Genomic DNA, 16,461 nt, shown 5'->3' with positions numbered 1-16,461 from the left:
TTTCTACGAGACAAGTGCAATTCGCTAAGAAACGTGTTCTCCATGGCTGAGCAAGCTCCCAACACGAAGCATTGGTAGTCAGGTGCCAAAGTCGCAGTATGGCATCAGGTGGCGATCGTATGTTTCTGTGGCCACCACTGGTTTGCAGCAAAGTGAATACCGCTAACTGAGAGCACTGTGTTGTAGCCCCAGTGGCGCAATTGGTTAGCGCACGGTACTTATAAGGCAGTAGCCGTGAGCAATGCCGGGGTTGTGAGTTCGAGCCTCACCTGGGGCATACTTTTAATTCTTAGCAGCTGTCTCTGACAGCAACAGGAGGCTAGGTTTGAGATGTATCAGCTATTTGAGTAACATAATTGTGCATTCGAGACGCTAGCTGCGTCTTCCTCGGTAGTATAGTGGTTAGTATCCCCGCCTGTCACGCGGGATACCGGGGTTCGATTCCCCGCCGGGGAGGCACATCCGATTTTTAATTGCTGCTCTATCACTCGCCGAACTTAGTGTAGGACGTTTGCGGCTACTAGCACCATATCTCTCGCACACAGGCATGTGTGTACAGCGCATCCTCGGTAGTATAGTGGTTAGTATCCCCGCCTGTCACGCGGGAGACCGGGGTTCGATTCCCCGCCGGGGAGATGCGATTTTTATCTCACAAACCTGTTCGAGTGTTGCGCGTATGGGGGTCGTAAGAGCATTAACTTTGCGATCGTGGAGTGTAGTTGGTGCGAAATCTTAAAAAATGCTACATCTTAGGAAGTGGTTCTCGCATTCTTCACACTTCAGAATTACGGGGTTTGCTGTTAACGCTGAATCAAAGCACCCCAGCCGACGCTGTGGGCGTAATAATCGAGCTCGACACAGTCCGCAAAAGAAATAATTTTAGCAGAGCGTGGTTTCGATCCACGGACCTCTGGGTTATGGGCCCAGCACGCTTCCACTGCGCCACTCTGCTGGCTGGGGTTGCGCCGGCTCTGCGCCACGTGACGTGGGACACTTGGAAAGTGTTGTCTGCGTCGCTTTCACACGCCTGTATTTAATTGCGTATCATCTCCTACAGCTCTCAGCTTGACTTGTCTCGACTTTGCTCGACTGACGCTACGCTGACGCTTGCAGGCAGCGATATTTACCACGATCGACTCGACATGCAGCTGCGAGATGCACAGGAGCAACAAAGCACTCCACGATGCGGCGACATACGAAATCCACTGGCCAGCTACGCGTCGGCAACTAACAAAATGCCGACCCTGCCAGGATTCGAACCTGGAATCTTCTGATCCGTAGTCAGACGCGTTATCCGTTGCGCCACAGGGCCAGTGGCAGCATTTCTTTCTACGAGACAAGTGCAATTCGCTAAGAAACGTGTTCTCCATGGCTGAGCAAGCTCCCAACACGAAGCATTGGTAGTCAGGTGCCAAAGTCGCAGTATGGCATCAGGTGGCGATCGTATGTTTCTGTGGCCACCACTGGTTTGCAGCAAAGTGAATACCGCTAACTGAGAGCACTGTGTTGTAGCCCCAGTGGCGCAATTGGTTAGCGCACGGTACTTATAAGGCAGTAGCCGTGAGCAATGCCGGGGTTGTGAGTTCGAGCCTCACCTGGGGCATACTTTTAATTCTTAGCAGCTGTCTCTGACAGCAACAGGAGGCTAGGTTTGAGATGTATCAGCTATTTGAGTAACATAATTGTGCATTCGAGACGCTAGCTGCGTCTTCCTCGGTAGTATAGTGGTTAGTATCCCATTCGCGCCTCGTCTTCGGCGCGAGATGGACGTGTGGCGGCCGCTGCGGACGTTTCGTGTCAACAAGGCTGTTTTCCTGCGAGCCAGGTAGGCCGGCTCGCAAGCGCATTACTTCACTTAATTGTGTATTGGTTTGATGAAGATGAGAAAAGACACGATTAAATTCGCTTTCGATAGAAATTTCGTACGACCGAAAGCTTTTGAAATCAAACTGTGGCTCACAGAAAAAGTTGGAATTACGAAAGATGATTTAGTTGGAGTTCATTTATCGTTTGTGACTAACTCGGCATATGTGAAATTGGCAGATCCTGCTAAATGTGTCGCACTTGTTGAACAATGTGGAGGTATTATTAAGTTCAATCACTTAGACGGCTCAGTTAGCGATGTCGTAGTATCCTACGCTGGGATGGGAATACGAACAGTAAGAGTATTTGAGCTTCCTTTTGAAATGCCTGTAGTCGAAATCAATCGTGTTCTCGGGGCGTATGGCAGAGTAATTTCCAATGTTGCGGAAATGTGGTCAGAACCACACATGTTTCCCGTTTTGAATGGCGTTCGCCAGGTTAAGATGGAACTTCTCAAGCACATTCCTTCCTTTGTAATTATTGGAGGATACCGTGCGTTGATCATTTACGATGGACAGCCTCGTACCTGTGCCATTTGTAACTCGACAGAGCACGTGCGTGCTGAGTGCAGTAGACGGAGGGTTCCTCAATTACCAAGGGTAGAATCCGAAGGTGCAGGGCCTGTAGTTCACCTGCAGATGACGTACGCTGCTGCCACGTCACCTTTGCGATCAGCTCGGCAGACATCTTTCGAACTGGGGGACCAATGCGAGCATCCCGAGAGTGTTAACAACCATATAGACAGTGGTAGATCCGTAGCTATGACTAACCATACAGCGCCCCAGTGTCCCACCAGTGAAAGTCAGGTACCTTACGACTGTGCCGAGCCTTCTCGTAGCTCGCGAGCAGAACCTTCTGCGGTTACTGAGGATACCTCCCTGCAACCGCCTGATTGCGCACGACAGGACGAGACCACCACGAAAGTAGCGGCAACGGACGATCCAGTTCAGAATATTGTTGGGCAAGACATGAGCATAGATCACTCGATCATCCAACTGACACAAGGAGTCAATGACTACGGTTCTGCTTCCCACAGCGCGGCTGACAGGCCCCCTGCGACAGAGGCGAGTCTAACTGCGGTAGTCCTTTCTTCCACGCCTGGTGAAAAGAGCAGCGTTGGCTCTTCGACTAGGACGCAAGACCGGCTTGCATCGCCGACTTCGTCTCCGCATTCGTCCGAAAAGTCCCCTGATTCGTCTCCAGAGCGGTCAAGATCGCCTCGGAAAGCTAGGAAACGTCGCAAAAAGCGGTTAGCACACCAGGCTGCTGAAAGCTTAGCCCCGGCTCTGCGGGATAGGTTGAGGAGCATTCAGGAACAGACAACGATCGAAGACCATGGCCGGAGGGAACCTGAGGTCGGTAGCATACCATCGCATCTACGGACATCACCTGAGCACGGTGTCCGGGACGAAGGAACACCAGGCCTCGAATTTTCAGACCATCAGGACGTACCTACTTCCCAACGTAGACAATCTCCCCAGAATAGTCGTTTTGAATGGGCAGACGATACGGAGACAACACTGCCACATGTATCTGCGAACACTGGTATGGCATGTTAACCGCAACCTCTCAAGCTCACGACTACACTTTGAGCGCACGAATGACATGTGAATTCGGCCTACATATGCCTAATCGCCGGAAAGTCCAGTAAACAATAACAGCTCTTGCTTATGGCTCAAACGTATCACGTTATGACTGTTAATATTAACAAGATCCAGAGTGCAACTAACATTGCTGCCCTCCGGGACTTCATATATCAGTCCGATACCGATATTGCGCTTTTTCAAGAAGTGTGTTTTTCAAATTTGTATGTTCCGGGATTTACTGCAATTCTCAATGTCGCCTCAGAAGGCGCTTGCGGCACCGCTGTCCTGGTCAAGGAAGGTATTGCAATAACAGATGTAACCATGTTGGAATCGGGGCGGGGAATCAGTTTTAAGATTTTCGGTGTTACGATTATAAATGTTTATGTACCTTCGGGAAGCAGTGGTCGAAAAGAACGAGCCAATTTTTTTAAAAATGATCTCGTGTTTTTACTAAAGGAAAACCCCGTTGATGTAATAGTCGGAGGTGACTGGAATTGTGTCCTACACAGGAAAGACCAAACGCCAAATTTCAATTTCTCCCCAGAACTAGATGGTCTTGTGAAAACAATGAAATGGCAGGACGCTTGGGAGGTCAAATACCCCGTGTCTGTCCAGTACACATATTTTAGCACTAAAGCGCAAAGTCGGATCGACCGCATATACGTAAGTTCAAATTTAGCCAGCAAAATCAGTGGCGTCGAACGAATACCAACTTTCTTTTCCGACCATCTAGCACTAAGGTGCAGCATTGGACTTCCTAAACAGAAGACATACTGGGGCCGTCCTTTTTGGAAATTAAATATCGCCATGCTTCGAGATAACGCCCTAACTGAGCAGTTAGAAGCTTCTTGGCAACTTTCACTCCGACAAAGCCACAAATACCGGTCAACGATAGATTGGTGGACTTTATGCGCCAAAAAGAAACTTAGATCTACTCTAATTTCTTACAGTAGGGAAAGGGCACTTTGGTCTCGGCGCACTGTCGAATTCTATTATACTTGTCTGCGTGACCTTTATGATATGCCCATGTCCGCGGCTGTCAGAACGGGTATCAAACAGGTCAAGGCCGAACTTCTTAGTCTTAAACGCAAACAGCTGGAAGGACTGACAATAAAATCACGAGTTCAAACCACAGTGGAAAAAGAACACGCTTCACTCTATCATCTACTCCAGCACGAAAAAAATCGTCGAAGAAATTTTATTCAGTCATTGCTCTCTGAAGATCAAAGTCTTTTAACTCAACAAAAAGATATTTTAAACGAGGCTCATAGGTATTATAATCAATTGTACAGTGCTCACCAGTATATCCCAGATCATGGACAGGAACTGCTCCGAAACTGTGATATGGAACAACTAGTAACTGCAGAACACAACAGGAGCCTCACTGTTGAAATCCTGTCTGAAGACATTTTCGAAGTAATTAAAAGCTCACCTGTTAAAAAATCACCTGGGCCCGACGGTTTACCCGTAGAATTTTATTCCCAATATTGGCATATTATAAGGAATAAATTCACACAAGTCGTCAACGAAATCTTGAGTGGAGGGCACATACCTGACGAAATGAAAGAGTGTGTCACTGTTTTACTTCCTAAGGGAATCAATTCGGATGTCAAACAGATCAACAAAATGAGGCCGATATCCTTAATGAACTCTGATTATAAAATTATTGCCAGGGTTGTAAAAAACAGACTCCGACCGGTGTTTGATACTGTAATTGGTCCCCAACAAACGTGTCTCCCGGGTCGGAATATTTTTAAAACAGTCTGCGAATACAGGGACATAATCAGTATCTTCTCAACGACATTGACGAAGGCTGGCCTCGTTTTTATCGACTTTTCTAAAGCCTTTGATAGGGTAAACCATGAATATTTATTTACCACTCTGATGCAAATAGGTTTTAACGACAAATTTTTAATTGTCTTAAAAAATCTATTGCAAGGGATGAAAACCAAAATTTTAATCAATGGACACTATACTCGAGATGTCGAAATAGCAAATGGTGTCCCGCAGGGAAGTCCTTTATCAATGATGCTATTTGTGGTCGCACTAGAACCTTTGCTGAAACGATTAAACAAGGAATTAGAAGGCATATCAATTTCAGGGGTCAGTAACGCTACCAACGCTTACGCCGACGACGTCGGTGTCATCGTCAGAAGTAATGACGACGTTGTAAGACTGAGAGCGATTGTTCGCCTTTACTGCTTCGCAACGGGAGCGCAAATCAACGATATGAAAAGCTCCTTTCTAAATCTCCATGGCTTCAGGAACACTGCCCTCGAATGGGCCAGGTCTGTAGACCATCACACTGCGTTAGGTGTGAGGTTCTACCGATGCCCCCTGCAAACAACGACATTCAACTGGAAGAAGGTCTTACATAGTATTCGAGGTACTTTAATAATGAACCGACTTAGAGACTTGAACATTATCCAAAGGGTGCAATTAATCAACTGCGCTGTCCTTTCGAAAGCAGTATATGTAGGTCAAATACTGCCGATACCTAAAGCGATATCCAAAACCATCATGAGCTTCATCTGCAAGTATGTTTGGAGAGGTGAGATATTTAAAGTGGCGGCCAGTACTATAACTTTAAAACCGCGAGAAGGAGGCCTCGGACTGACCGATATCCGCCGCAAAACTACGGCTCTTTATATCAAGCGTACACTTCAGCTTTTAGAAGACCGCCACAATAATTTATCATCGAAACTTTTCCGAATCCTTACACCGGAGAGTATGGAACCACCTATTAACATAAGTAAAATCTCTTACAAATTGCAGCACATCAGATTCTACTATTTAGAACTCAGTTATCTGCACTGCATTGTCGCGGATAGGACCAAAAGAAACTGTAGTTTCATCATGGATTGCCTTACTACAAAGGACAACCGTAACAGAATGGAATCAAAATATCCCACCCGAAATTGGCAAAATATATGGAAGAATATAAACAATAAAGTACTGTCCACCAATGTGCGCGGTGCCTGGTACAAGGTTGTCAATAATACCGTTGCCACAAATGAAAGATTACAGTCTATAGGATTGAGTGACACAAATCAGTGTCCACGTTGTAATGTGATAGACACCCTCCGGCATCGTCTCATATGCAACGGCTACCAGGTCATTTGGGACAGAGTCCGCCAACAGGTGGCGTTTATCAATAGGAACGACGGCAGACACCTTACTGTCGACATTCTCGTCAACCCCGAAAGCGTTGCTTTCCCTATTCAAAAGAATAATGTTACCCTATGGCTACTGGGGAACTATGTCAATTATGTCATTAATAACCTCGGCCTGCCCGACGTACTGGACTATGAGCAACATCTATTACTGGAATATTATAAAATATGTGGACAACGACACCACAAGACCTTGTATGGTAACATGCTAAAAATATTATTTGACAAACAAGGCATCGGATGACGTACGCAATGACGAATAGCGGATAAAATATCGGATTTTGCGATGCCAAAGTAGGGGATTGCTGCTAAGGGCGACGTACGGTGGGGACTTCGTGGGCCCCAGGGCCGCTACGGTAGCCGTGAAGGCCTTCGCAGAACCCTGAAAAGGCCTTGCATTCTATGCCTATGCTTAAAAAAAAAAAAAAAAAAAAAAAAAAAAAAAAAAAAGAGAGAGAGAGATCAGTGTCTTGTATTGTGTGTGTCCTTAAGAAGCCTACGTTTCTCAGTTAACCAATTAATTTTTCTTTCTTTATCCACAATTTTCACCAGATCATTTTCAGTTATTTTGAACAACCATCCAACGTTACAACATAAGTTCATTTGGATGGAGACATTTACTTTTCTCACCACGTTTGATATGGATTCCCTTACTTGCAAAGGAGTATTTCATTTTATTTTAGCAATGAAGCTCGCCGACGAAGGCGCATGAAGGAGAGCGAATGGAAGGGCTAGAAGGGGAGATGGGAGGCCCTAAAAAAAAAAAAAAAAAAAAAAAAAAAAAAAAAAAAAAAAAAATAATAATAATAATAAAAAAAAAACACAAAAAAAAAAAAAAGTATCCCCGCCTGTCACGCGGGAGACCGGGGTTCGATTCCCCGCCGGGGAGGCACATCCGATTTTTAATTGCTGCTCTATCACTCGCCGAACTTAGTGTAGGACGTTTGCGGCTACTAGCACCATATCTCTCGCACACAGGCATCTGTGTACAGCGCATCCTCGGTAGTATAGTGGTTAGTATCCCCGCCTGTCACGCGGGAGACCGGGGTTCGATTCCCCGCCGGGGAGGTGCGTTTTTTATCTCACAAACCTGTTCGAGTGTTGCGCGTATGGGGGTCGTAAGAGCATTAACTTTGCGATCGTGGAGTGTAGTTGGTGCGAAATCTTAAAAAATGCTACATCTTAGGAAGTGGTTCTCGCATTCTTCACACTTCAGAATTACGGGGTTTGCTGTTAACGCTGAATCAAAGCACCCCAGCCGACGCTGTGGGCGTAATAATCGAGCTCGACACAGTCCGCAAAAGAAATAATTTTAGCAGAGCGTGGTTTCGATCCACGGACCTCTGGGTTATGGGCCCAGCACGCTTCCACTGCGCCACTCTGCTGGCTGGGGTTGCGCCGGCTCTGCGCCACGTGACGTGGGACACTTGGAAAGTGTTGTCTGCGTCGCTTTCACACGCCTGTATTTAATTGCGTATCATCTCCTACAGCTCTCAGCTTGACTTGTCTCGACTTTGCTCGACTGACGCTACGCTGACGCTTGCAGGCAGCGATATTTACCACGATCGACTCGACATGCAGCTGCGAGATGCACAGGAGCAACAAAGCACTCCACGATGCGGCGACATACGAAATCCACTGGCCAGCTACGCGTCGGCAACTAACAAAATGCCGACCCTGCCAGGATTCGAACCTGGAATCTTCTGATCCGTAGTCAGACGCGTTATCCGTTGCGCCACAGGGCCAGTGGCAGCATTTGCTTCTACGAGACAAGTGCAATTCGCTAAGAAACGTGTTCTCCATGGCTGAGCAAGCTCCCAAGGAAGGTACCTCTCGTCCAGCTGCGTGGCCGCAGTGCGCCTGCTGAGCTTAGAGCTTGCCACGCATCTGCTCTCGCTGTTCGACAGGTAGCAGAAGGCAAGGCGCGCGTTTTCCCGCGTTTTCTCGACGACCAGAGCCGGTTGATGTGCATGTAAGCGTAGCATATGAAACAAGAATAGCACGAAGCATTGGTAGTCAGGTGCCAAAGTCGCAGTATGGCATCAGGTGGCGATCGTATGTTTCTGTGGCCACCACTGGTTTGCAGCAAAGTGAATACCGCTAACTGAGAGCACTGTGTTGTAGCCCCAGTGGCGCAATTGGTTAGCGCACGGTACTTATAAGGCAGTAGCCGTGAGCAATGCCGGGGTTGTGAGTTCGAGCCTCACCTGGGGCATACTTTTAATTCTTAGCAGCTCTGTCTGACAGCAACAGGAGGCTAGGTTTGAGATGTATCAGCTATTTGAGTAACATAATTGTGCATTCGAGACGCTAGCTGCGTCTTCCTCGGTAGTATAGTGGTTAGTATCCCCGCCTGTCACGCGGGAGACCGGGGTTCGATTCCCCGCCGGGGAGGCACATCCGATTTTTAATTGCTGCTCTATCACTCGCCGAACTTAGTGTAGGACGTTTGCGGCTACTAGCACCATATCTCTCGCACACAGGCATCTGTGCACAGCGCATCCTCGGTAGTATAGTGGTTAGTATCCCCGCCTGTCACGCGGGAGACCGGGGTTCGATTCCCCGCCGGGGAGGTGCGTTTTTTATCTCACAAACCTGTTCGAGTGTTGCGCGTATGGGGGTCGTAAGAGCATTAACTTTGCGATCGTGGAGTGTAGTTGGTGCGAAATCTTAAAAAATGCTACATCTTAGGAAGTGGTTCTCGCATTCTTCACACTTCAGAATTACGGGGTTTGCTGTTAACGCTGAATCAAAGCACCCCAGCCGACGCTGTGGGCGTAATAATCGAGCTCGACACAGTCCGCAAAAGAAATAATTTTAGCAGAGCGTGGTTTCGATACACGGACCTCTGGGTTATGGGCCCAGCACGCTTCCTCTGCGCCACTCTGCTGGCTGGGGTTGCGCCGGCTCTGCGCCACGTGACGTGGGACACTTGGAAAGTGTTGTCTGCGTCGCTTTCACACGCCTGTATTTAATTGCGTATCATCTCCTACAGCTCTCAGCTTGACTTGTCTCGACTTTGCTCGACTGACGCTACGCTGACGCTTGCAGGCAGCGATATTTACCACGATCGACTCGACATGCAGCTGCGAGATGCACAGGAGCAACAAAGCACTCCACGATGCGGCGACATACGAAATCCACTGGCCAGCTACGCGTCGGCAACTAACAAAATGCCGACCCTGCCAGGATTCGAACCTGGAATCTTCTGATCCGTAGTCAGACGCGTTATCCGTTGCGCCACAGGGCCAGTGGCAGCATTTGCTTCTACGAGACAAGTGCAATTCGCTAAGAAACGTGTTCTCCATGGCTGAGCAAGCTCCCAAGGAAGGTACCTCTCGTCCAGCTGCGTGGCCGCAGTGCGCCTGCAGAGCTTAGAGCTTGCCACGCATCTGCTCTCGCTGTTCGACAGGTAGCAGAAGGCAAGGCGCGCGTTTTCCCGCGTTTTCTCGACGACCAGAGCCGGTTGATGTGCATGTAAGCGTAGCATATGAAACAAGAATAGCACGAAGCATTGGTAGTCAGGTGCCAAAGTCGCAGTATGGCATCAGGTGGCGATCGTATGTTTCTGTGGCCACCACCGGTTTGCAGCAAAGTGAATACCGCTAACTGAGAGCACTGTGTTGTAGCCCCAGTGGCGCAATTGGTTAGCGCACGGTACTTATAAGGCAGTAGCCGTGAGCAATGCCGGGGTTGTGAGTTCGAGCCTCACCTGGGGCATACTTTTAATTCTTAGCAGCTGTCTCTGACAGCAACAGGAGGCTAGGTTTGAGATGTATCAGCTATTTGAGTAACATAATTGTGCATTCGAGACGCTAGCTGCGTCTTCCTCGGTAGTATAGTGGTTAGTATCCCCGCCTGTCACGCGGGAGACCGGGGTTCGATTCCCCGCCGGGGAGGCACATCCGATTTTTAATTGCTGCTCTATCACTCGCCGAACTTAGTGTAGGACGTTTGCGGCTACTAGCACCATATCTCTCGCACACAGGCATCTGTGTACAGCGCATCCTCGGTAGTATAGTGGTTAGTATCCCCGCCTGTCACGCGGGAGACCGGGGTTCGATTCCCCGCCGGGGAGGTGCGTTTTTTATCTCACAAACCTGTTCGAGTGTTGCGCGTATGGGGGTCGTAAGAGCATTAACTTTGCGATCGCGGAGTGTAGTTGGTGCGAAATCTTAAAAAATGCTACATCTTAGGAAGTGGTTCTCGCATTCTTCACACTTCAGAATTACGGGGTTTGCTGTTAACGCTGAATCAAAGCACCCCAGCCGACGCTGTGGGCGTAATAATCGAGCTCGACACAGTCCGCAAAAGAAACAATTTTAGCAGAGCGTGGTTTCGATACACGGACCTCTGTGTTATGGGCCCAGCACGCTTCCTCTGCGCCACTCTGCTTGCTGGGGTTGCGCCGGCTCTGCGCCACGTGACGTGGGACACTTGGAAAGTGTTGTCTGCGTCGCTTTCACACGCCTGTATTTAATTGCGTATCATCTCCTACAGCTCTCAGCTTGACTTGTCTCGACTTTGCTCGACTGACGCTACGCTGACGCTTGCAGGCAGCGATATTTACCACGATCGACTCGACATGCAGCTGCGAGATGCACAGGAGCAACAAAGCACTCCACGATGCGGCGACATACGAAATCCACTGGCCAGCTACGCGTCGGCAACTAACAAAATGCCGACCCTGCCAGGATTCGAACCTGGAATCTTCTGATCCGTAGTCAGACGCGTTATCCGTTGCGCCACAGGGCCAGTGGCAGCATTTGCTTCTACGAGACAAGTGCAATTCGCTAAGAAACGTGTTCTCCATGGCTGAGCAAGCTCCCAAGGAAGGTACCTCTCGTCCAGCTGCGTGGCCGCAGTGCGCCTGCAGAGCTTAGAGCTTGCCACGCATCTGCTCTCGCTGTTCGACAGGTAGCAGAAGGCAAGGCGCGCGTTTTCCCGCGTTTTCTCGACGACCAGAGCCGGTTGATGTGCATGTAAGCGTAGCATATGAAACAAGAATAGCACGAAGCATTGGTAGTCAGGTGCCAAAGTCGCAGTATGGCATCAGGTGGCGATCGTATGTTTCTGTGGCCACCACTGGTTTGCAGCAAAGTGAATACCGCTAACTGAGAGCACTGTGTTGTAGCCCCAGTGGCGCAATTGGTTAGCGCACGGTACTTATAAGGCAGTAGCCGTGAGCAATGCCGGGGTTGTGAGTTCGAGCCTCACCTGGGGCATACTTTTAATTCTTAGCAGCTGTCTCTGACAGCAACAGGAGGCTAGGTTTGAGATGTATCAGCTATTTGAGTAACATAATTGTGCATTCGAGACGCTAGCTGCGTCTTCCTCGGTAGTATAGTGGTTAGTATCCCCGCCTGTCACGCGGGAGACCGGGGTTCGATTCCCCGCCGGGGAGGCACATCCGATTTTTAATTGCTGCTCTATCACTCGCCGAACTTAGTGTAGGACGTTTGCGGCTACTAGCACCATATCTCTCGCACACAGGCATCTGTGTACAGCGCATCCTCGGTAGTATAGTGGTTAGTATCCCCGCCTGTCACGCGGGAGACCGGGGTTCGATTCCCCGCCGGGGAGGTGCGTTTTTTATCTCACAAACCTGTTCGAGTGTTGCGCGTATGGGGGTCGTAAGAGCATTAACTTTGCGATCGTGGAGTGTAGTTGGTGCGAAATCTTAAAAAATGCTACATCTTAGGAAGTGGTTCTCGCATTCTTCACACTTCAGAATTACGGGGTTTGCTGTTAACGCTGAATCAAAGCACCCCAGCCGACGCTGTGGGCGTAATAATCGAGCTCGACACAGTCCGCAAAAGAAATAATTTTAGCAGAGCGTGGTTTCGATCCACGGACCTCTGGGTTATGGGCCCAGCACGCTTCCACTGCGCCACTCTGCTGGCTGGGGTTGCGCCGGCTCTGCGCCACGTGACGTGGGACACTTGGAAAGTGTTGTCTGCGTCGCTTTCACACGCCTGTATTTAATTGCGTATCATCTCCTACAGCTCTCAGCTTGACTTGTCTCGACTTTGCTCGACTGACGCTACGCTGACGCTTGCAGGCAGCGATATTTACCACGATCGACTCGACATGCAGCTGCGAGATGCACAGGAGCAACAAAGCACTCCACGATGCGGCGACATACGAAATCCACTGGCCAGCTACGCGTCGGCAACTAACAAAATGCCGACCCTGCCAGGATTCGAACCTGGAATCTTCTGATCCGTAGTCAGACGCGTTATCCGTTGCGCCACAGGGCCAGTGGCAGCATTTGCTTCTACGAGACAAGTGCAATTCGCTAAGAAACGTGTTCTCCATGGCTGAGCAAGCTCCCAAGGAAGGTACCTCTCGTCCAGCTGCGTGGCCGCAGTGCGCCTGCTGAGCTTAGAGCTTGCCACGCATCTGCTCTCGCTGTTCGACAGGTAGCAGAAGGCAAGGCGCGCGTTTTCCCGCGTTTTCTCGACGACCAGAGCCGGTTGATGTGCATGTAAGCGTAGCATATGAAACAAGAATAGCACGAAGCATTGGTAGTCAGGTGCCAAAGTCGCAGTATGGCATCAGGTGGCGATCGTATGTTTCTGTGGCCACCACTGGTTTGCAGCAAAGTGAATACCGCTAACTGAGAGCACTGTGTTGTAGCCCCAGTGGCGCAATTGGTTAGCGCACGGTACTTATAAGGCAGTAGCCGTGAGCAATGCCGGGGTTGTGAGTTCGAGCCTCACCTGGGGCATACTTTTAATTCTTAGCAGCTCTGTCTGACAGCAACAGGAGGCTAGGTTTGAGATGTATCAGCTATTTGAGTAACATAATTGTGCATTCGAGACGCTAGCTGCGTCTTCCTCGGTAGTATAGTGGTTAGTATCCCCGCCTGTCACGCGGGAGACCGGGGTTCGATTCCCCGCCGGGGAGGCACATCCGATTTTTAATTGCTGCTCTATCACTCGCCGAACTTAGTGTAGGACGTTTGCGGCTACTAGCACCATATCTCTCGCACACAGGCATCCTCGGTAGTATAGTGGTTAGTATCCCCGCCTGTCACGCGGGAGACCGGGGTTCGATTCCCCGCCGGGGAGGTGCGTTTTTTATCTCACAAACCTGTTCGAGTGTTGCGCGTATGGGGGTCGTAAGAGCATTAACTTTGCGATCGTGGAGTGTAGTTGGTGCGAAATCTTAAAAAATGCTACATCTTAGGAAGTGGTTCTCGCATACTTCACACTTCAGAATTACGGGGTTTGCTGTTAACGCTGAATCAAAGCACCCCAGCCGACGCTGTGGGCGTAATAATCGAGCTCGACACAGTCCGCAAAAGAAATAATTTTAGCAGAGCGTGGTTTCGATACACGGACCTCTGGGTTATGGGCCCAGCACGCTTCCTCTGCGCCACTCTGCTGGCTGGGGTTGCGCCGGCTCTGCGCCACGTGACGTGGGACACTTGGAAAGTGTTGTCTGCGTCGCTTTCACACGCCTGTATTTAATTGCGTATCATCTCCTACAGCTCTCAGCTTGACTTGTCTCGACTTTGCTCGACTGACGCTACGCTGACGCTTGCAGGCAGCGATATTTACCACGATCGACTCGACATGCAGCTGCGAGATGCACAGGAGCAACAAAGCACTCCACGATGCGGCGACATACGAAATCCACTGGCCAGCTACGCGTCGGCAACTAACAAAATGCCGACCCTGCCAGGATTCGAACCTGGAATCTTCTGATCCGTAGACAGACGCGTTATCCGTTGCGCCACAGGGCCAGTGGCAGCATTTGCTTCTACGAGACAAGTGCAATTCGCTAAGAAACGTGTTCTCCATGGCTGAGCAAGCTCCCAAGGAAGGTACCTCTCGTCCAGCTGCGTGGCCGCAGTGCGCCTGCAGAGCTTAGAGCTTGCCACGCATCTGCTCTCGCTGTTCGACAGGTAGCAGAAGGCAAGGCGCGCGTTTTCCCGCGTTTTCTCGACGACCAGAGCCGGTTGATGTGCATGTAAGCGTAGCATATGAAACAAGAATAGCACGAAGCATTGGTAGTCAGGTGCCAAAGTCGCAGTATGGCATCAGGTGGCGATCGTATGTTTCTGTGGCCACCACCGGTTTGCAGCAAAGTGAATACCGCTAACTGAGAGCACTGTGTTGTAGCCCCAGTGGCGCAATTGGTTAGCGCACGGTACTTATAAGGCAGTAGCCGTGAGCAATGCCGGGGTTGTGAGTTCGAGCCTCACCTGGGGCATACTTTTAATTCTTAGCAGCTGTCTCTGACAGCAACAGGAGGCTAGGTTTGAGATGTATCAGCTATTTGAGTAACATAATTGTGCATTCGAGACGCTAGCTGCGTCTTCCTCGGTAGTATAGTGGTTAGTATCCCCGCCTGTCACGCGGGAGACCGGGGTTCGATTCCCCGCCGGGGAGGCACATCCGATTTTTAATTGCTGCTCTATCACTCGCCGAACTTAGTGTAGGACGTTTGCGGCTACTAGCACCATATCTCTCGCACACAGGCATCTGTGTACAGCGCATCCTCGGTAGTATAGTGGTTAGTATCCCCGCCTGTCACGCGGGAGACCGGGGTTCGATTCCCCGCCGGGGAGGTGCGTTTTTTATCTCACAAACCTGTTCGAGTGTTGCGCGTATGGGGGTCGTAAGAGCATTAACTTTGCGATCGTGGAGTGTAGTTGGTGCGAAATCTTAAAAAATGCTACATCTTAGGAAGTGGTTCTCGCATTCTTCACACTTCAGAATTACGGGGTTTGCTGTTAACGCTGAATCAAAGCACCCCAGCCGACGCTGTGGGCGTAATAATCGAGCTCGACACAGTCCGCAAAAGAAACAATTTTAGCAGAGCGTGGTTTCGATACACGGACCTCTGTGTTATGGGCCCAGCACGCTTCCTCTGCGCCACTCTGCTTGCTGGGGTTGCGCCGGCTCTGCGCCACGTGACGTGGGACACTTGGAAAGTGTTGTCTGCGTCGCTTTCACACGCCTGTATTTAATTGCGTATCATCTCCTACAGCTCTCAGCTTGACTTGTCTCGACTTTGCTCGACTGACGCTACGCTGACGCTTGCAGGCAGCGATATTTACCACGATCGACTCGACATGCAGCTGCGAGATGCACAGGAGCAACAAAGCACTCCACGATGCGGCGACATACGAAATCCACTGGCCAGCTACGCGTCGGCAACTAACAAAATGCCGACCCTGCCAGGATTCGAACCTGGAATCTTCTGATCCGTAGTCAGACGCGTTATCCGTTGCGCCACAGGGCCAGTGGCAGCATTTGCTTCTACGAGACAAGTGCAATTCGCTAAGAAACGTGTTCTCCATGGCTGAGCAAGCTCCCAAGGAAGGTACCTCTCGTCCAGCTGCGTGGCCGCAGTGCGCCTGCAGAGCTTAGAGCTTGCCACGCATCTGCTCTCGCTGTTCGACAGGTAGCAGAAGGCAAGGCGCGCGTTTTCCCGCGTTTTCTCGACGACCAGAGCCGGTTGATGTGCATGTAAGCGTAGCATATGAAACAAGAATAGCACGAAGCATTGGTAGTCAGGTGCCAAAGTCGCAGTATGGCATCAGGTGGCGATCGTATGTTTCTGTGGCCACCACCGGTTTGCAGCAAAGTGAATACCGCTAACTGAGAGCACTGTGTTGTAGCCCCAGTGGCGCAATTGGTTAGCGCACGGTACTTATAAGGCAGTAGCCGTGAGCAATGCCGGGGTTGTGAGTTCGAGCCTCACCTGGGGCATACTTTTAATTCTTAGCAGCTGTCTCTGACAGCAACAGGAGGCTAGGTTTGAGATGTATCAGCTATTTGAGTAACATAATTGTGCATTCGAGACGCTAGCTGCGTCTTCCTCGG

General features: G+C 49.9%; 31 non-coding genes across 31 annotated transcripts; 21 read left to right on the top strand and 10 right to left on the bottom strand.

Moving 5' to 3' along the window:
- The first annotated feature begins 185 nt into the window (after nucleotides 1-185).
- On the top strand, nucleotides 186-277 carry Trnai-uau (transfer RNA isoleucine (anticodon UAU)). Its single transcript is given in 2 exon segments — nucleotides 186-223; nucleotides 242-277. It is a non-coding gene; the product is annotated as a tRNA-Ile (tRNA).
- Nucleotides 278-384: 107 nt separating this feature from the next.
- Nucleotides 385-456, top strand: Trnad-guc (transfer RNA aspartic acid (anticodon GUC)). The gene has a single exon. It is a non-coding gene; the product is annotated as a tRNA-Asp (tRNA).
- A 107-nt stretch (nucleotides 457-563) lies between these two features.
- Trnad-guc (transfer RNA aspartic acid (anticodon GUC)) lies at nucleotides 564-635 on the top strand. Its single transcript has one exon. It is a non-coding gene; the product is annotated as a tRNA-Asp (tRNA).
- A 245-nt stretch (nucleotides 636-880) lies between these two features.
- Trnam-cau (transfer RNA methionine (anticodon CAU)) lies at nucleotides 881-952 on the bottom strand. The gene has a single exon. It is a non-coding gene; the product is annotated as a tRNA-Met (tRNA).
- A 287-nt stretch (nucleotides 953-1,239) lies between these two features.
- Nucleotides 1,240-1,312, bottom strand: Trnar-acg (transfer RNA arginine (anticodon ACG)). The gene has a single exon. It is a non-coding gene; the product is annotated as a tRNA-Arg (tRNA).
- A 199-nt stretch (nucleotides 1,313-1,511) lies between these two features.
- On the top strand, nucleotides 1,512-1,603 carry Trnai-uau (transfer RNA isoleucine (anticodon UAU)). Its single transcript is given in 2 exon segments — nucleotides 1,512-1,549; nucleotides 1,568-1,603. It is a non-coding gene; the product is annotated as a tRNA-Ile (tRNA).
- A 6,015-nt stretch (nucleotides 1,604-7,618) lies between these two features.
- On the top strand, nucleotides 7,619-7,690 carry Trnad-guc (transfer RNA aspartic acid (anticodon GUC)). The gene has a single exon. It is a non-coding gene; the product is annotated as a tRNA-Asp (tRNA).
- Nucleotides 7,691-7,935: 245 nt separating this feature from the next.
- Nucleotides 7,936-8,007, bottom strand: Trnam-cau (transfer RNA methionine (anticodon CAU)). The gene has a single exon. It is a non-coding gene; the product is annotated as a tRNA-Met (tRNA).
- A 287-nt stretch (nucleotides 8,008-8,294) lies between these two features.
- Nucleotides 8,295-8,367, bottom strand: Trnar-acg (transfer RNA arginine (anticodon ACG)). The gene has a single exon. It is a non-coding gene; the product is annotated as a tRNA-Arg (tRNA).
- A 378-nt stretch (nucleotides 8,368-8,745) lies between these two features.
- Nucleotides 8,746-8,837, top strand: Trnai-uau (transfer RNA isoleucine (anticodon UAU)). The gene is given in 2 exon segments: nucleotides 8,746-8,783; nucleotides 8,802-8,837. It is a non-coding gene; the product is annotated as a tRNA-Ile (tRNA).
- Nucleotides 8,838-8,944: 107 nt separating this feature from the next.
- Nucleotides 8,945-9,016, top strand: Trnad-guc (transfer RNA aspartic acid (anticodon GUC)). The gene has a single exon. It is a non-coding gene; the product is annotated as a tRNA-Asp (tRNA).
- A 107-nt stretch (nucleotides 9,017-9,123) lies between these two features.
- On the top strand, nucleotides 9,124-9,195 carry Trnad-guc (transfer RNA aspartic acid (anticodon GUC)). Its single transcript has one exon. It is a non-coding gene; the product is annotated as a tRNA-Asp (tRNA).
- Nucleotides 9,196-9,799: 604 nt separating this feature from the next.
- Trnar-acg (transfer RNA arginine (anticodon ACG)) lies at nucleotides 9,800-9,872 on the bottom strand. Its single transcript has one exon. It is a non-coding gene; the product is annotated as a tRNA-Arg (tRNA).
- Nucleotides 9,873-10,250: 378 nt separating this feature from the next.
- On the top strand, nucleotides 10,251-10,342 carry Trnai-uau (transfer RNA isoleucine (anticodon UAU)). The gene is given in 2 exon segments: nucleotides 10,251-10,288; nucleotides 10,307-10,342. It is a non-coding gene; the product is annotated as a tRNA-Ile (tRNA).
- Nucleotides 10,343-10,449: 107 nt separating this feature from the next.
- Nucleotides 10,450-10,521, top strand: Trnad-guc (transfer RNA aspartic acid (anticodon GUC)). The gene has a single exon. It is a non-coding gene; the product is annotated as a tRNA-Asp (tRNA).
- A 107-nt stretch (nucleotides 10,522-10,628) lies between these two features.
- Nucleotides 10,629-10,700, top strand: Trnad-guc (transfer RNA aspartic acid (anticodon GUC)). The gene has a single exon. It is a non-coding gene; the product is annotated as a tRNA-Asp (tRNA).
- Nucleotides 10,701-11,304: 604 nt separating this feature from the next.
- Nucleotides 11,305-11,377, bottom strand: Trnar-acg (transfer RNA arginine (anticodon ACG)). Its single transcript has one exon. It is a non-coding gene; the product is annotated as a tRNA-Arg (tRNA).
- Nucleotides 11,378-11,755: 378 nt separating this feature from the next.
- Nucleotides 11,756-11,847, top strand: Trnai-uau (transfer RNA isoleucine (anticodon UAU)). The gene is given in 2 exon segments: nucleotides 11,756-11,793; nucleotides 11,812-11,847. It is a non-coding gene; the product is annotated as a tRNA-Ile (tRNA).
- Nucleotides 11,848-11,954: 107 nt separating this feature from the next.
- Trnad-guc (transfer RNA aspartic acid (anticodon GUC)) lies at nucleotides 11,955-12,026 on the top strand. Its single transcript has one exon. It is a non-coding gene; the product is annotated as a tRNA-Asp (tRNA).
- Nucleotides 12,027-12,133: 107 nt separating this feature from the next.
- Nucleotides 12,134-12,205, top strand: Trnad-guc (transfer RNA aspartic acid (anticodon GUC)). Its single transcript has one exon. It is a non-coding gene; the product is annotated as a tRNA-Asp (tRNA).
- Nucleotides 12,206-12,450: 245 nt separating this feature from the next.
- Trnam-cau (transfer RNA methionine (anticodon CAU)) lies at nucleotides 12,451-12,522 on the bottom strand. The gene has a single exon. It is a non-coding gene; the product is annotated as a tRNA-Met (tRNA).
- Nucleotides 12,523-12,809: 287 nt separating this feature from the next.
- Trnar-acg (transfer RNA arginine (anticodon ACG)) lies at nucleotides 12,810-12,882 on the bottom strand. Its single transcript has one exon. It is a non-coding gene; the product is annotated as a tRNA-Arg (tRNA).
- Nucleotides 12,883-13,260: 378 nt separating this feature from the next.
- Trnai-uau (transfer RNA isoleucine (anticodon UAU)) lies at nucleotides 13,261-13,352 on the top strand. The gene is given in 2 exon segments: nucleotides 13,261-13,298; nucleotides 13,317-13,352. It is a non-coding gene; the product is annotated as a tRNA-Ile (tRNA).
- Nucleotides 13,353-13,459: 107 nt separating this feature from the next.
- Nucleotides 13,460-13,531, top strand: Trnad-guc (transfer RNA aspartic acid (anticodon GUC)). The gene has a single exon. It is a non-coding gene; the product is annotated as a tRNA-Asp (tRNA).
- Nucleotides 13,532-13,623: 92 nt separating this feature from the next.
- On the top strand, nucleotides 13,624-13,695 carry Trnad-guc (transfer RNA aspartic acid (anticodon GUC)). Its single transcript has one exon. It is a non-coding gene; the product is annotated as a tRNA-Asp (tRNA).
- Nucleotides 13,696-14,299: 604 nt separating this feature from the next.
- On the bottom strand, nucleotides 14,300-14,372 carry Trnar-acg (transfer RNA arginine (anticodon ACG)). The gene has a single exon. It is a non-coding gene; the product is annotated as a tRNA-Arg (tRNA).
- A 378-nt stretch (nucleotides 14,373-14,750) lies between these two features.
- Trnai-uau (transfer RNA isoleucine (anticodon UAU)) lies at nucleotides 14,751-14,842 on the top strand. Its single transcript is given in 2 exon segments — nucleotides 14,751-14,788; nucleotides 14,807-14,842. It is a non-coding gene; the product is annotated as a tRNA-Ile (tRNA).
- A 107-nt stretch (nucleotides 14,843-14,949) lies between these two features.
- On the top strand, nucleotides 14,950-15,021 carry Trnad-guc (transfer RNA aspartic acid (anticodon GUC)). The gene has a single exon. It is a non-coding gene; the product is annotated as a tRNA-Asp (tRNA).
- A 107-nt stretch (nucleotides 15,022-15,128) lies between these two features.
- Trnad-guc (transfer RNA aspartic acid (anticodon GUC)) lies at nucleotides 15,129-15,200 on the top strand. Its single transcript has one exon. It is a non-coding gene; the product is annotated as a tRNA-Asp (tRNA).
- A 604-nt stretch (nucleotides 15,201-15,804) lies between these two features.
- Nucleotides 15,805-15,877, bottom strand: Trnar-acg (transfer RNA arginine (anticodon ACG)). The gene has a single exon. It is a non-coding gene; the product is annotated as a tRNA-Arg (tRNA).
- A 378-nt stretch (nucleotides 15,878-16,255) lies between these two features.
- On the top strand, nucleotides 16,256-16,347 carry Trnai-uau (transfer RNA isoleucine (anticodon UAU)). Its single transcript is given in 2 exon segments — nucleotides 16,256-16,293; nucleotides 16,312-16,347. It is a non-coding gene; the product is annotated as a tRNA-Ile (tRNA).
- The last annotated feature ends 114 nt before the right edge of the window (nucleotides 16,348-16,461 follow it).

The sequence above is a fragment of the Schistocerca serialis genome, chromosome 9 (assembly GCF_023864345.2).
Source record: "Schistocerca serialis cubense isolate TAMUIC-IGC-003099 chromosome 9, iqSchSeri2.2, whole genome shotgun sequence".
NCBI classification, from domain to species: Eukaryota; Metazoa; Arthropoda; class Insecta; order Orthoptera; family Acrididae; genus Schistocerca; species Schistocerca serialis.
Note: the sequence above shows the minus strand (reverse complement) of the source record. Positions and strands in the feature narration are given on the sequence as shown.